Source organism: Canis lupus, chromosome 1 (assembly GCF_003254725.2).
Source record: "Canis lupus dingo isolate Sandy chromosome 1, ASM325472v2, whole genome shotgun sequence".
Taxonomy (NCBI): Eukaryota; Metazoa; Chordata; class Mammalia; order Carnivora; family Canidae; genus Canis; species Canis lupus.
This window is the reverse complement of record NC_064243.1, coordinates 37163846-37179614: the sequence shown is the minus strand read 5'-3', so window position 1 is coordinate 37179614 and position 15769 is coordinate 37163846.

Below are 15769 nucleotides of genomic sequence, written 5' to 3'. Positions count from 1 at the left end.
ATCTTTAGTCTCTAGTAAAATGGGAGGAACTGGTGAAGTAGAGCATAAGTAAAGTTGAAATACCACTGATACAAATAGAGAAAAATCTGAATAGATGAGTTTAAAGACAAAGTGGGGATTCAGCTGACAGTAAAAATTTTGAAAATCCATGGCACCAATCCACATGTTTTTCTCTATTATTGGTCAACAACTTAAAGTGATGGATCAGGGTGCCTGGGTGGCTCAGTTGGTTAAGTGTCTGCCTTTGGCTCCGGCCAAGATCTCAGGGTCCTAGAATCCAGCTTGCATCTGGCTCCTTGCTCAGCAGGGAGCCTGCTTCTCTCTCTTCCTCTGCCCCTCCCCCCTGCTCATGCAGTCATGCTCTCTCTCTGTCTCTCAAGCAAATAAATAAAATCTTTTTAAAAATTAAGTTAAGGTGATGAAAAGGAAAATAGTTGGAGAGGCAGATGGAGCAAAATGAGTTTTTAAATGTACAGAAATTACAGCATAGGAAGTATAGTTAATAATATTGTAATAATGCTTATGGTGACTGCACTTATCATGGTGAGCATTGAGTTATATATGGAATTGTTGAATCACTGTGTTGTATGTTTGAAACTAAAATAACATTATATGTCAAGTATATATCAGTAATTAATTATTTAATTTCCAGTGCCTATCTGTACAAGAAGAATAAGATCAATAAAATTGGGCGAATTTTTTAAGAAAGTGCAGGAATAACTTTACTTGGTACCTGAAGCCACCCAAGATGATTGAGAATGATATGAAAGATAAGAGGCTAAAATTTAGCTTCTCATTCTTGATAAGAATGAAAACATTAATAAGTAATAATGATTATTATCATAATAAATAATTATGATTATTCATGCAATTTAAAGATTCAAAAGGGGAGAAAAGAACTTGTTAGAAAAACAACTCTGTTAAAAGAAAGTTGTATTTGGAAATAAAGCCCCACTCCTGAAGCTTGGGCACACAGAACCTAAGACGGAAGCCGATGCAGGAGAACCAAAGAAAAACAATTACTACCGTGAGCCTTGGGTCAAGTAATAAGAGACAGCAATTTACTGCTGAGGAAAGACATGGAGAGAGACCTCCTCAGAGGTACAAGTGTTTCAGGCCTGTTGAAAGCTGAGGGTGCAGCAGGAGTACAGAGAAAAAATGCTCTCTCACTCCAGGCCTCATGACAATCACAAGAGGAATCCCCACTGAGCAATATGGAAACTGTTGGATGCTAAAGATAACTAGGGCAACAACAAAACCCAACTCTGGCTCAGCTCTTGACTAAATAAAGTCAATCTTCAGTTGACAGAAAAATACATGTGCCTGTTCTGGGTTAAAATATTATCTACCCCAATCTCTATAGTTCTTTTACTACATCCAATGTTAAGTATTCAATAAAAATTACTAGACACACACAAAAAAAAAAAAAAAGCAAGAAAGAATTACCTAGTGTCTAGCAATGAAACAGTAAACAGAAAGGCAATGTAGAACAAATTAATGAGTATGCATTCAGTGTTCAGGCAGTTCTGAATCTTAGATTTTCTGCTTACTTACTAGGTAAACTTGAGCAAGTTACTCATGACTCTCTGTCTTCAACATTAAAATACAAATAGCAACAGAATGGAATAATATTCAAGGCCAATGAGATTGTGAGTGAACAGCGTCTAAGACTGCCTGCCACATAGAAAACACTAAGATGTGATCAATATTATAATACAGAAAAAGTTTAAAGCTATATTGTTATTCTTATGGTTATATTTATAGAAAATAAGAATTGGGTTGAAGTATCTTTTTTAATATCTTATCATGTATGGAGTACCTAAGTATAGAGAAAGTAACTTCTACCTTTAATAAAGTCCTAAAGAGGGTCTATCCAAATGTAAGCAATCCTTTTATCACCAAAAATGGTAACCAGTCCTTTTATATTCTCCTCATAGATGCAAAGAATTGAAATGCCTCATTGACAACAATGCAAAATTATGCTATTAAATTGATATAACCTAGGTAAAACCAAATAATGATGATGATGATGATGATGGTTTAATTAGCTTAAGTGGTCTTACCATGAGAAACCTGCTAGACTTCTTTTAAAATAATTAATTTTCTAGTAAACCTTGAAATAATCTTTGGGAAATCTCTAGTGTTCCCAGAATCCCTGGTCAAGAACCACTACTCTAATAAACTCTATGGAGCATACCTTGCAAAATCAGATCATTGTAGTGCTAACCAAGTGATAAAATAATCCAAAAAAAAAAAAAACAAATTATGTAAGTGATACATCATTTTGTTTTAAAATTTTGGGGGTTTTCCATTCAAAAATAGGTAAAGATTCCAAATTTAAGAATAGAAGAAAGGGGAAAAAAATAATAGAAGAAAGTTATAAGAACAATGTGAGGCAACATCACCATTAATGACAATATGTCACTAAACACATAAGAATTGAGATGATACCTAATAGTGGATTATGGTCAAAGAGTCAGACTACTTGACAGAGAAAGCAAAATTTGTGCTTGGCTAAAAAGAACATGAATTAGTAAAAAGCTATAACAGAAGTGCCTTCTAGATGGGATAGTATATTTGGGATCAAAGAGGCATTATAAAGCTGAAAAATAAGATTAATTAGAGGAGGGCACCTGGATGGCTCAGTCAGTAAAGTGTCTACCTTCAGCTCAGGTCATGATCTCAGGGTCCTGGGATCTAGCCCAGAGTGGGTCTCCTGCTCAGCAGGAAGACTGCTTCTCCCTCACCCTCTTCCCCTCCACCCTGCTTGTGCTCTCTCTTATGATCTATCTCAAATAAACAAATACAATATTTAGAAAAATAAGATTAGCTTGGAAGAAAAAGAAGACGTATTTGGGAATAAAACCAACTAAAGTGTTAGTATGACTGAGTAGGGTTATCTGCACTGGCTACTGCTTCCCAGTAAGTTTATATCTAAATCATCATGATTGCTTTTGTTTGTTTGTTGTTCATCTGTTTGTTTTTTAGGATTTCCAAATCAGAAGTTTCACAACATGCTAGTAGCCTACTCTAGGGTATGTAACAAAAAGGCAGTGAATGTCTCTAAGGTACAAAGGAGTTGCAGTTGGCTCTTTACCCCTATGCATGTAATTTTGTTCTGCTTTGTTTTTGCCAATTACAGATTTCAACATAGAAACAGCCTGCTAAAGAAAACAGCTTGGGGATATACGTTGTTCTTAATGACTGGTTACTAAGTATTCCCAGATCTTAATTTTGGGTCAGGTCCTTATTATAATTATTGATTTCACTTTGAAGCTTGAAAATAAAAGTGTTACTGTGCACTCACATATCCATCCTGTATCCAAGTTATTAAAAATTGTACTAATAATATTTCTAAAAATATGTTTCAATAGGAAGTGTTTAGATTTTGTCTCAGACATAGTAAGACATAATACCAGAAATTCCAAGAATCTTTCCAGTAAATGACTAAAAGGAATATATTCCTCCATTCATTTATTCATTCAGCAAATATTTGTTAAAGGTACACACACACTTTCACACACACATACATATATATTCCAAACTCTTCTGCAGTGATCAATAACTATCAAAACACATGTTTTCAGTTCTATATGTTGATCTTAAAGAACCAGAAATAGCAAATTAAGTGGGTAATTAACTCTGAATAAAAGCCAGTTGATCTTCATTTCTTTCTAAATCAAATTGCACATTATATTAACAACATACATCATTCCTCTTCAAAAGATGAAACTACAATAGAAATTCCAACTTACTTGAGATTTCATTAAACTCAGATAACCCTTACATTGAAACACAAAGTTAGGAGCCATGAGAAAAATCCTAAGGGTACCTTGTAAAAAGTAGTGTAGTATTTTTTTTTAATTTATTTATGATAGTCACAGAGAGAGAGAGAGAGAGGTAGAGACACAGGCAGAGGGAGAAGCAGGCTCCATGCACCGGGAGCCCGACGTGGGATTCGATCCCGGGTCTCCAGGATCGCGCCCTGGGCCAAAGGCAGGCGCCAAACCGCTGCGCCACCCAGGGATCCCAATAGTGTAGTATTTATCATAGGTGATATGCTTATTTTTTTAATCAAAATGGCTACTGTTACTTTATTTCATCCAAATTTTAAATTTTTATACAACTCCAGGAAACTTGTCATTGGCTATTCAACAAGAATGATGTTAAGGATATTGTTGCTATAATACACAGTGTTCTTTTGAGACACTCAGAGAATATCTCTTTGTGTTTTCAGTATTAGTGATGACCATAGTTTTAAGCAAACTACTTAACTTCTACATTATAACTCCTTGAATCACATATGAAAATATGCTTCTGCTTTGCATTGGCTTCTAGAACATCAAAGTTAAATCCCTGATTGACTCATAGCGTATGCTCCATAAGAATAATGCTTACTTTGTGAGTACTGTCCTAGAGTATTTGGTCAACCATCTAACCAAAGTTTGTCCAAATACTAACTAACTACATCAATTCCTACTAACTACATCAATTCTCCCCAATTAAAATGACTCATACCTTGCTTTTACCATTTACCTTTATTTGATTTAAATAATTTGCTGTTCCTTCATTTAAGTTTTCTATTTTCTGTCTTTAGCTCATAGCTAAAAATAAATTAATTCATATATATCTATATACTTACATAAGCACACACACACTACAGTGCAGACATGAAAACCATGTACTTGACTTATAGTCACAAACATATCTATGAGACTGGTTTATGGACAGTTCGTTTAGTTACAAAAATGACATAGTTGTTGTTTTTTTCCAAAAAGCTATGCCAAATCTCTCCCATTGGGCTTCATTTTCCTCCTGAGGATCTACTCCCTCACCATCATACCCAGATAATATAACTTTTTAGCTATTTAAGTTATTAGAACAGTCTAATTTGTGTTGTAGACTTAGTCCCATTCATTTTTAAATTTCTGATTCAAAGAATTTCTTATACACTCAAGCTAGGTCTGCAACTCTAGAGGCTTAGATTTGGAGTGGGGTTATCTGCTTTTCATATTCCTCTCACTTCTTTGGTCTCTTCATTGTGCTGATTCCTCCTTTTTTGAGCACAATGAACCAGGAGCAGAGCCAAATAGCATAGGGGCACTGCTTTGGGCTTGAGTCTAAGATGCATGTCCAAATTCTACTTTACCAAGGGTTATTGAAAGCCTGTATGATCATCGATAATGTGGTTTTTGAATGCCCATTCTGCTATTGTTTCTTAGGTATGTGGCTTGCACAGAAACCTGAGGAAGGAGGAGAAGTGAAAAGAGGTAATCTGGATTTTCTTTGATCCCTAGCTGAAATACCACCAAAATAGCACCATTAACCTCTAACAACTATGTTCACGTAACTATTCAGAAGCATTGGACACAGGAGTCAATGAAACCATCCTACATAAACAGAGTCTATGGAGCAGAGAAGAAGGAAATAATGACAAGTAGTTTCTGTGAGTTCACTTGATCACTTGTGTCCATGCTACCAAATAATTCAAAAATTTAAAGGGGCAGACGTGAGTGGATATCATTCAGGAAACTAAATCCCAAGCTCCTTCTCACAGCCATCACAATCTTCAAGTCATTCTCTTGAGGGCCCCCTACCTCTAGCCTTGAGGAGAGAGAAAAACAGCCCTTCTTCACAAACACTGCATTCTCCCAAATTCCAATAGTTGCAATGATTGCAAATTCCAATTATTATGAGTGATGAGACAGGTGAGTGGCATCAGAGCCTTTTTTCAAAACTGGCACATATCAGCAAGCCCTGAAGGATGATGGCTAGCCCCAACCACTGGTGGGTATGGATTGTAATAGGTGGAATGCTCTTTGTCTTTATTGCCAGCTTTGGGTCTTAGCCAAAATAGACAATTCCAGAACAGCAGAAAAAATGTTTCTCTATAACTTGTCAGGTCTTCCTTAACTGAATCTTACTTGTATTTAGGTAGCTAGCTAAGATTCATTGATCTCAGGAATGATAGGCCTTTTTACTAACCCTAGAAGATGTCTCATAAGTAATATAAGCTTGTCACAGAAACCTTATTATTCCATTCTCCTTCATTGGATACTCTTCCCTATATTCCATGGAGATAGTGGTGGCCATATGATAACAGTCATGTTTAATGAGGCATAAGAGAAAAACCTTCTGGGAAGCTTTGATATATAAATGTTGTTTCCATATATAAAGTCCTTGCAAGAAGAAAGTTTTGTATCCCAGCCTCTTCCTTTCTACTCAAGATACTGGTTGTGTGGCCCTGCTGACTAAAGTGGCCATAACCATCTTGAGTTCATGAAAGGAAGGCTATTGAAAGCATGGAGATGCTAACAAAGGGCAGTGTTCTCCTTGAGCTACTATAACTGCTATAGCCAACCTGTAATCATCTTTTCCAGATTTCTTGCATTTATTATTTAACTTAAGCTACATTCCATCAGAAATTCTGTTAACTGGATATCGAATCCCTCCCAACTGATAAAGTTAATCCTTTAAAATTATACAAATTCTTAATGGCCATGCATTTTTATTAAAAAAATTATATTTACCTCTAGATAATTTTCTCCCAGATATTAGGACAGTCTGTCTTGATGACAATCTCTCTACCAATACTAGAGGCTTTTAAAAACTGTGTTCTGGGATAATTATTCATTGCTCTCATTATCTTCAATAGTTTTGATTTCAAGGGATCAGGAATAAAGTACTGTTTTCCCTTTAAAAAACTAATAGTTCATCATCAATTTATTGGACATCTAGTTCCTGTGGTTGGAGCTAGATATGCAATGAAAGAAATGAAGTAAAGTTCTAAACGGTGTTACAATGAAAAAATAGAGTTAGACTAACTTTTAGATTTAAAGTAGACATGTCACATTTTTAAAAATCCTATAATTTTAACATCTGTCCTAGAAGATATATAGATGGTTAAACTTGGAAAACTGCTACATGGCTTCATTCCTAATATTATTTGCTGAACTGGTATATTCAACAAAGTCTTTTGGAATAGCTTAGAAGAACAGTTTCGTGTCATGTATATTTTTGCAAGGAAAAGGTTTTTAAAAATTATATGTAGTCTATCATATATGTAAAGAGAACAATAAAGTTGTTAATTCACTATATTGATATATTTTCAACTTATGTTATTTTCCACACTCTCATTGATTATTTAAAGGTATAATCAATATCTTTCTAACAAATGATACATCTTCTATATCCAGATTTATTTTCAAGACAGAGGAACATATTCCTCTATCCTGAAATCTAATTATTTTATATTTAATCTTCCTTTCATAACACATGTTTCAGTTACATACTCAGGTTTATTTAATTTTATTAAACTAATTAAATGTCACAGATAACCACAGGTAGAATTTACAAAACATGGATTCATTATCTTTCTGCCCAAAGGAGCTACCCACTTCCTTTAGTTGCTCCATAGTCTAATCTAGTTATTGTAGCTAAAAGTAAATGGTTATTCCCTGGTGGGAGATTTTATCTTTTCAGGGAGAAATAAAATATTTCTTTGCTTATGCAGGCTCGAATAGCTTTGTTTCCCACAAGATATATGACAGATATTTTTGATGCTATTAATCTCATGCTAAATTTGCTAATATTTCAAAACAAAACTAGTTTGGGATTTTCTTCTGTTAGCACTAAGGAATTATCATGCTGTATATCACAGAGAAAATGTGCACATTCCATAAGAAAGGCCCCTCGTCTTCCAGGATAACTATTCCCAGTCATTACTAAATTGTTTGCATGAGATTTTTCCCTATTGTATGCTCAATGTATAAATCTCACATACACAGAACTGGGCATGACTTAAAAAGTAAACCAATTTTACTGTTCCTTAACTGACACAATCTTTTCTGACTATAATGTTCAAGCAGGACACATATAGACAAAATTATGAATGAAGGCCCTAAGGTTTGTGAGTTCTCAGCATGATTGAAGATACATAAGGACTTTAGGCTGGAAACAAAGTGAATGAGGTAGAGAGAAGTAGCACGTGAGGTCAGAGAACATACAATTTATACAGAGCCTGAGAGGCCATTGTAAGGAATCTGGTTTTTATTCTGCATAAAATGGGGAGTCACTGAAACAGTTTTGAGCAGACAAGTGGCATGACCTGATTTGTGATTTAATATTCTGTGGCTACTTTGAGAAGGATGTACTGTGGAGGCAAGAGTAGAAGTACCCAGACCAGCGAGGAGACTACTGTAGTAATAGAAACAAAAACAATGGTAGCTGACTTAAACCAGGCTGGTAGCAATAAGTATAGTGAGAAATGGTCAGCCTCTGAATGTATGTAGAGTCAATATGATCTTCTGAAGGGATGAATGTGAGGTGGGATTTAAAAAAAGAGAGAATCAAGGATGAGTTTAAGATTTTTGGCTTGACAAGGAGATTTTGAAAGGATGGAGATGAGGCAACCCGGGTGGCTCAGCGGGCTAGTGCCGCCTGCAGCCCAGGGTGTGTTCCTGGAGACCTGGGATCGAGTCCCACGTCAGGCTCCCTGCTGTGGAACCTGCTTCTCCCTCTGCCTGTGTCTCTGCCTCTCTCTCTCTCTGCCCGTGCCTTTCATGAATAAGTAAATTAAAAAAAGAAAGAAAGAAAGGATGGAGATGTCATAAACTGTTACTCTCAAAAGGCTTCAAAAGTTGCCTCATTACTAGGGTCTGGAATACATTTTGGCTATAGTTTCTTAGCTAGCTTCTCATCTCAAACAACATAAGGAAGAGTCCATTCTATACGTAGAAAAGGTATCTATGTATAAAAACTGTGGAATAATTTCTAGGGTGCCAATAGGGTATAATGCCCTCAAAATCCTCCACTCCTTCTTTGTATCTGGAATCTAAATTGTTAGAACTCTCCTTTAAGATTTTGAATACTATTGCAATACAAATGGCCCCAAAGACAGATGTCATTTAAGTTGTTATCAATCAGCAAATATATTTACACCTTTGTATGCAAGGGTTATCAAAGAAACATAGAAAGATAGAGGTAGAAAGGGCCTTCTCAACAGTTCTAGATTAAAAATAAGTAACCTGAGGGTAACCAAGGTGGCTCAGTTGGTTAGGTGTCTGACTCTTGGTTTCAGCTCAGGTCATGATCCCAGGGTCTTAGAATCAAGCTCTACATTCAGTGCAGAATCCTCTGGAGATTCTTCCCCCCTCCCTCTCCCTCTCTGCTCTTCTCCCCACTAACTCTCTCTCTCTCTCTCTCTTTCTATCTCTCATAAATAAATAAATAAATAAATAAATAAATAAATAAATAAATAAATAATAATAAAATCATTTTAAAAAATAAGTAACCTGAGAGACAAAGAAATTATGTGACTTGTATAGGTTCCTAAAACTCATTGGGATGAGACATGAGACTGGAATCCAAGTCTTCTTGTTCTTAGTTCAGCATTTGTTTAGGATAGATTTGTTGGAGGAACAGAATGCGTAGTGCAGAATGGATCCCTATTTGGGAAAACAGTGGTGCTGAAGGCAGGAATGGACACCAAACACACGATAAGAATGATTATCTTGAACATACACATACATATATGTCAATCTTGAACATCTTGAACATACACATACATATATATATGTCAATCATACTTCAATAAGGCAGTTAAAATAAACATAAAAGTAAATAAAAATTCCTCATTGACCCTCCATCTCTTTGTGTATCTCTCTCCACTTACAACCAACTCCTAAAAATAAACTGTACACTGAATGACCATTACTCTTCACTGTATTCACTCTTGAGCCCACTGTAAGCAAGTTCCCTTTTCGCCACTACTTAAACTCCTCAATGACCCCTTAAAAGATCCACGGGATCTTTTTAATTCTCCGCATACTTGATCTCTCTACGGTGTTTCAGTGATGCTAACTCTTCCCCCAACAGTAACACTCTGTCCTTACTTGGTTTCTGTGGCTTTATGCTTTCTGGGTTTCCCATCTTCCCACTCAGCCCACATATTCTCTATCTCCTTTGCAGCTCCTGCTCCTACATTTCCTCTTTAAACAGTGGTATTCCCCAGGGTTCTAATCTTGGTCTTTATCTCTTCCTGCTTTATAAGCTGTCTTGGAGTGATTCCATTCTTTCCCTTCACTTCTTCTACCACCTATGTGCTCATTTCTGTCTCTAGGCCAGACTTTTTCTCTAACCTATGTTAGAGAAATTCTCTTGTAGTCATTCTCATGTAGTCATCCATTTAAGAATTCAACTCATCTAAATCTAAAATATGCCCCTTATGTGCATATCTATCCACAGGGATCTGAAACTCAACAAGACCAAACCTGAAATCATCTTTCCATCCAAACTATACCTGCTGATATACTCCTTATCTTTATAAAAGACACTACCCAACTCATATATGCTCCCCTCCTCTCCATACCTCCCAATACTGTCTTAGTCCAAGGCCTTACCGTATCTGAGCTCACCAGCTGCAGTGCTGTTTCAATGGTCTCCCTATCTCAAGTCTCCCAACCATTCTACTCTCAATAGCATAACTAAAATTGCCTAATACACAAATCTGGCCATATCATTTCCCTGATTGAAATCATACTATTCCCCCCATCCTGACAATGGGATATATTCCAAATGACTCATCCAGGTATAAAATGTTCCTAATAGTCAAACTCTTGGCTACTCCCTCATTTTACTTCACGTCTTGCTCTTCCCTCACCACTTCTTCACTTTCACTTTCATTCCATCTACATCCAACAGTCTACAATTTCTTCAAAGAACCCAATCTGCTTTACATTTTCAGGACTTCATACTTAAGGAGCTCTTTTTGCTTGAGGATACCTTATCTCCTTGTCTACCTGGAACACATTCATTAATTCTTCAACACTCAAGTGTCCTTTCCCCAATAAAGCAATTTCTAGCCATCCCAACAAATAGAGTTCGTCATTCACTCATTTGTGCCCTCACACTAATCTGCACTCTGTCATAGCACATACAAAAGTTCATCACACTATTTTTAAACATATGTCTATCTTTTCTTACTAGACAGTGAGAAAACTGGCAAGGATTCTACCTCATTCATCTTTATATTCCCCCAAAATTTGTAAAGTGTTTGACACACAATTCTGTAAAATTTTCACTAAGCAGAATTTATCATATGTAAAATTTAAAAACAATGATTTCTGCATATGTGGTATCTTTATCCAGAGAACTAAATATTGAATCATATACTTTCAAGAACCAAGGCAGATGTGAGAAGATATTTTAGACATAGAGGAGTTGGGGGTGAGGATGGCAATTTCTGTATCCTTTAAGTTATTCTCATATTACTACTGCTCCTACTGTGTCTGCCCAGGATACATCTGCCTCCTGGACTTCACCAATTTTCCTTCACAATATATTAGCAGTAAAGTGGCAGAGAAGTCAGCTCTGTACAGAGATTGGCCTCTATTCTGACCTTATCTGTGGATTATTTGAAACCTCATCCAAACTAGCAAAGCTTCCTGTAACTTTCAGGCAGGGTCTCTACCAAGCCACAGCATTTTCCTTCAAAGTGTGGGTGATGACAATTTTCCTATGACTTGATCCCTCAGTAGCAAGGCACTCATGTTTCTATAAGAAATGGGAGGATATTAAATCATAAGGAGCTCGGACTAACTTAGAAAACCTGTTGAGATTGACATTGTGATAACCGCCACAATGCCACACATGGGTGCATGTTGCTCTCTTTGCATCATGTGCTCCCAGCCATCCTTCCTTACCTGGAATGTTTCCATTTCTCCTTGCAGGCCAGCATCAAGCTGGCCTCTGTGAAATCTCCCTTGTTCCACCCAAGAAGTACCCTCTAATCTCCTCTTTAATGTCACCACTGTAATTACAGCCTACCTCTATTGTGTCACATATTGTACTGTATTTTCTTTTAAACCTCCTTTATTAGAATGTGAGCTCCTTAAGGGCAGGAAAAGGAACTTGATCCATTTTTGCATCTCCATAGCATAATTTTTGGCAGATGAACACTTAATAAATGTTTGTTGAATAAAAAAATGTTTTTAAACATTAATTAAACATTAATTAAAAACAATGTTTTTAAAAACACTCTGAAACAAGAATGGATTAGAGATAATAGCAATAAAATATTTGTTGTTTCCATGGAGTTATATTTATCTCTAATTAAATAAAGCATATGGTACATAGACTCTATAAGCTAGTTTTATTTAAATCTACATAGTTTTTCCCACTATTCATTTCAAGATTTTGAGTTTTCTAATGATTGTACAGCCAGAAGTCACTACAGAAATATTCCATTACATCTCCTTTAAGTGTGCACCATAAAAAGGATGGGAATGATGAAAAACTTATTAACTAAAACTGGACCTTTAGAACAAAAGAACTTCAATAAACCTGAAGAGTTTTCTAAATGCATATCCATACTCAAAATGATTGAAAACCCACATTCATAAATATTCTATTTTACATAAGAAGATGCCTCTTTGGTAATCAGGGCAATAAGCACTGATGATTTAAATTTATTTTAAATATTTGATTAAATATTTCATTTCTACCAACATATTCATTATGAATTATACTCCTTAATGATAGAAAACTTGTGCTTTTCAGTTTGATTTTAATATATCACACTCATCTGGAAAGAAACTGAAGAAATATTGTGCACAGGAGAAAATAAGCACTTAAAGCACTAGAACTCCTTCACTGGTTTCTGGTAAAAACAGGGAAACTGCTACCTCCCACCCTTCTGTCAAACAAAATATAGAAAACAGTCCTTTGTTAAAAATATTAGGGGCAGGCAATGCACTAGCTATTGTTACATTGTTTGGCTAAAAATTTCTTCTACATAGATAATTATCTTTCAAAGGATCAAAATACAATGAAATATATAATACCTATTTGACTACAAATAAATCATTTTTTGATGAAGGCAGTTTAAATTGTTAAAATTTCTCAATGATCCCTCTTTTTCTTCAGCTTTATTGAGGTACTGACATATATAATATATATATTTGTTATACAACCTGATGGTTAAATATACACATACATTGTGAAATGATTACTACAATTAATTAATGTAGTCACACAGTTACTATATTTTTGGTAGTGAGAACAGTTAATATCAACTCTCTCAGCAAACTTCAAGTATACATTATTCATTATAATCACCATGCTGTACATTAGATCTCCAGAACTTATTTATCCTGCATAACTGAATCTATAAACTCTTTGAACATCTCCCCATTGGCCCCATTTCAGTCCCTGGGAAACACCTTTCTGCTCTCTATTTTATAATTTCAAATGTTTCAGATTCCATATATAAGTAAGATCATATAGTATTTGTCTGTGTCTGGCTTATTTCATTTACCACGATATCTTCCAGGTTCACCCACATTGTTTCAAACAGCAAGACCTTCTTCTGTTTTAAAGCTATGTATACACACATACTTATGTTGTTTTCATATATCAGATATTGTGCATAATTGTTCAATGAATGTAGGGATGCAGATAACTCTTTGAGATAGTAGTTTAATTTCTTTTGGATATACACCCAGAAATGGTATTATTGCTGGATCATATGGTAGTTCTATTTAGAATTTTTTGAGCAACCACCATACTGTTTTTCATAACGATTGTACTAATTTACATTCCCATCAACTGTACCAGGGTTCATTTTTCTCCATATCCTTGCCAACACTTGCTATCCTTTATCTTTTTTATAATAACCATTCAAACAGGTGTAAGATAATATTTCATTGTAGGTTTGATTTGCATCAATCTGATGATTAGTGATGCTGAGCATCTTTTCATACACTGTTGGTGATTTGTATGCCTCTTGAGAAATAGCTATTCAAGTCCTTAGCCCATTTTGAATTGGGTTATTTGGGTTTTTTGGTATTGAGTTGTTTGAGTTCTTTATATATATTTTGGGTGTTAATTTATTATCAGAATAATGATTTGTAAATATTGTCTCCTATTCTGTAGGTTTCTTTCCCACTCTTATTTCCTTTGCTGTGCAGAAACTTTTTAGTCTGATACAATCCCACTTGTCTATTTTGCTTTTGTTACATGTGATTTTGGTGTCATATTCAAAAATACCATGCCTGGACCATTGCCAACAAAAATTTTCTCTATGTTTTTATCTAATAGTCTTTCAGTTTCAGGTCTTCTTTTAATTCTTTAATCCATTTCAAGTTGGTTTTTTTCTTTTTCTTTTTTTCTTTCTTTTTTTTTTTTTTTTTTTTTGTATTTGGCATGAGATAAGGGTCTTGTTTCATTCTTTTCCATGTAGACATCTAGTTTTCCCAAAACCATTTATTGAAGAAACTATCTTTTCCTCATTATGTGTTCTTAGCACCCTTGTCAAAGATCGGTTGACCATAGATGAATGGATTTATTTCTGGGCTCTCTATTCTGTTACATTGGTCTATATGTCTTTTTATGCCAGTAACATAAGTGCTTTTATATAAGTTTGTCATATATTTTGAAATCAGGAAGTGTGATTCCTCCAGCTTGGTTTTCCTTGTTCAGGATTGCTTTGGCTATTCAGGGTTTTTTGTGGTCCCGTATTAATTTAGGATCATTTTTACTATTTCTGTAAAGAATGCCATTGGGATTTTGATAGGGATTACATTGAATCTATAGATGGCTTTAGATACAATGGACATTTTAACAATGTTCAATCCATGAACACACAATATCTTTACATTTATTTGTGTCTTCTTTAATTTCCTTCATCAATGTTTCATACTTTTCAGTGTATAAGGCTTTTCCCTCGTTGGTTAAGTTTATTACTTAGTGTTTTATTATTTGTATTGTTATTCTGAATGAGATTGTCCCCTTAATTTCCTTTTTGGGCAGATTGTTGTTTTGTGAATAGAAATGTGACTGATTTTTGATGATTTTATATCCCTCAACTTTACTGTTAATTTTTTAGTTCTAACACTTTTTTGTTGTCGAGTCTTTGCATTTTCTACTTGTATGATCATGTCATCTGCAAACAGAGATCACTTTGAGTGGGTATCAACTCTCAAAAACTAAAAGCTCAAGGGAAAGCTTTTAGTTTTTTCCCCATTAAATATAGTGTTAACCGTGGAGTTTTTTTCAGATGGCCTCTTTTGTGTTAAGTTTCTTCTATATATATTTTTTTGAAAGCTTTAATCATAAATGGATGTTAAACTTTGTCAAATGCTTTTCCTGCATCTATTGAGAACATATAATTGTATTATATATTTATTATATTAGTAGTATTACGTATTATTATTATTAAGCTATTTGAGATTTTTCTTGTTTCCTAATATAGGCATTCATTGCTATGAACTCTTAGAACTGCTTTTGCTATATCCCATAAACTTTGGTTTGTTGTATTTCCATTGTCATTTGTCTCGAGATTTTTTTCCTCTTTTGATTTCTTTTTTGAACTATTGGTTGTCAGTAGCATGTTGCTTAACTTCCACATATTTTTTAATTTTTAAGTTTTCTTCTCTTTATACTATTGTGATCAAAAAGAGATGCTTGATATGATTTCAATATTCTTAAATTTATTAAGACCTCTTTTGTGGGCTAATATATGATCTCTCCTGGAGAATGTTCCATGAACACTTGAGAAGAATATGTATTTTGCTGCTTTTGGATAGAATGTTCCTGTATACATGTTAGGTTCATCTGATATAGTAGGGTCATCTTAGGCCAATATTTTTTTGTTGATATTCTATCTAGGTGATCTATTCAGCAATTTAAGTGGGGTATTAAAGTTCCCTGCTTTTATTTTACTATTTCTCCCTTTAGGTCTGTTAATATTTGCTTTCCATATTTAGGTGCT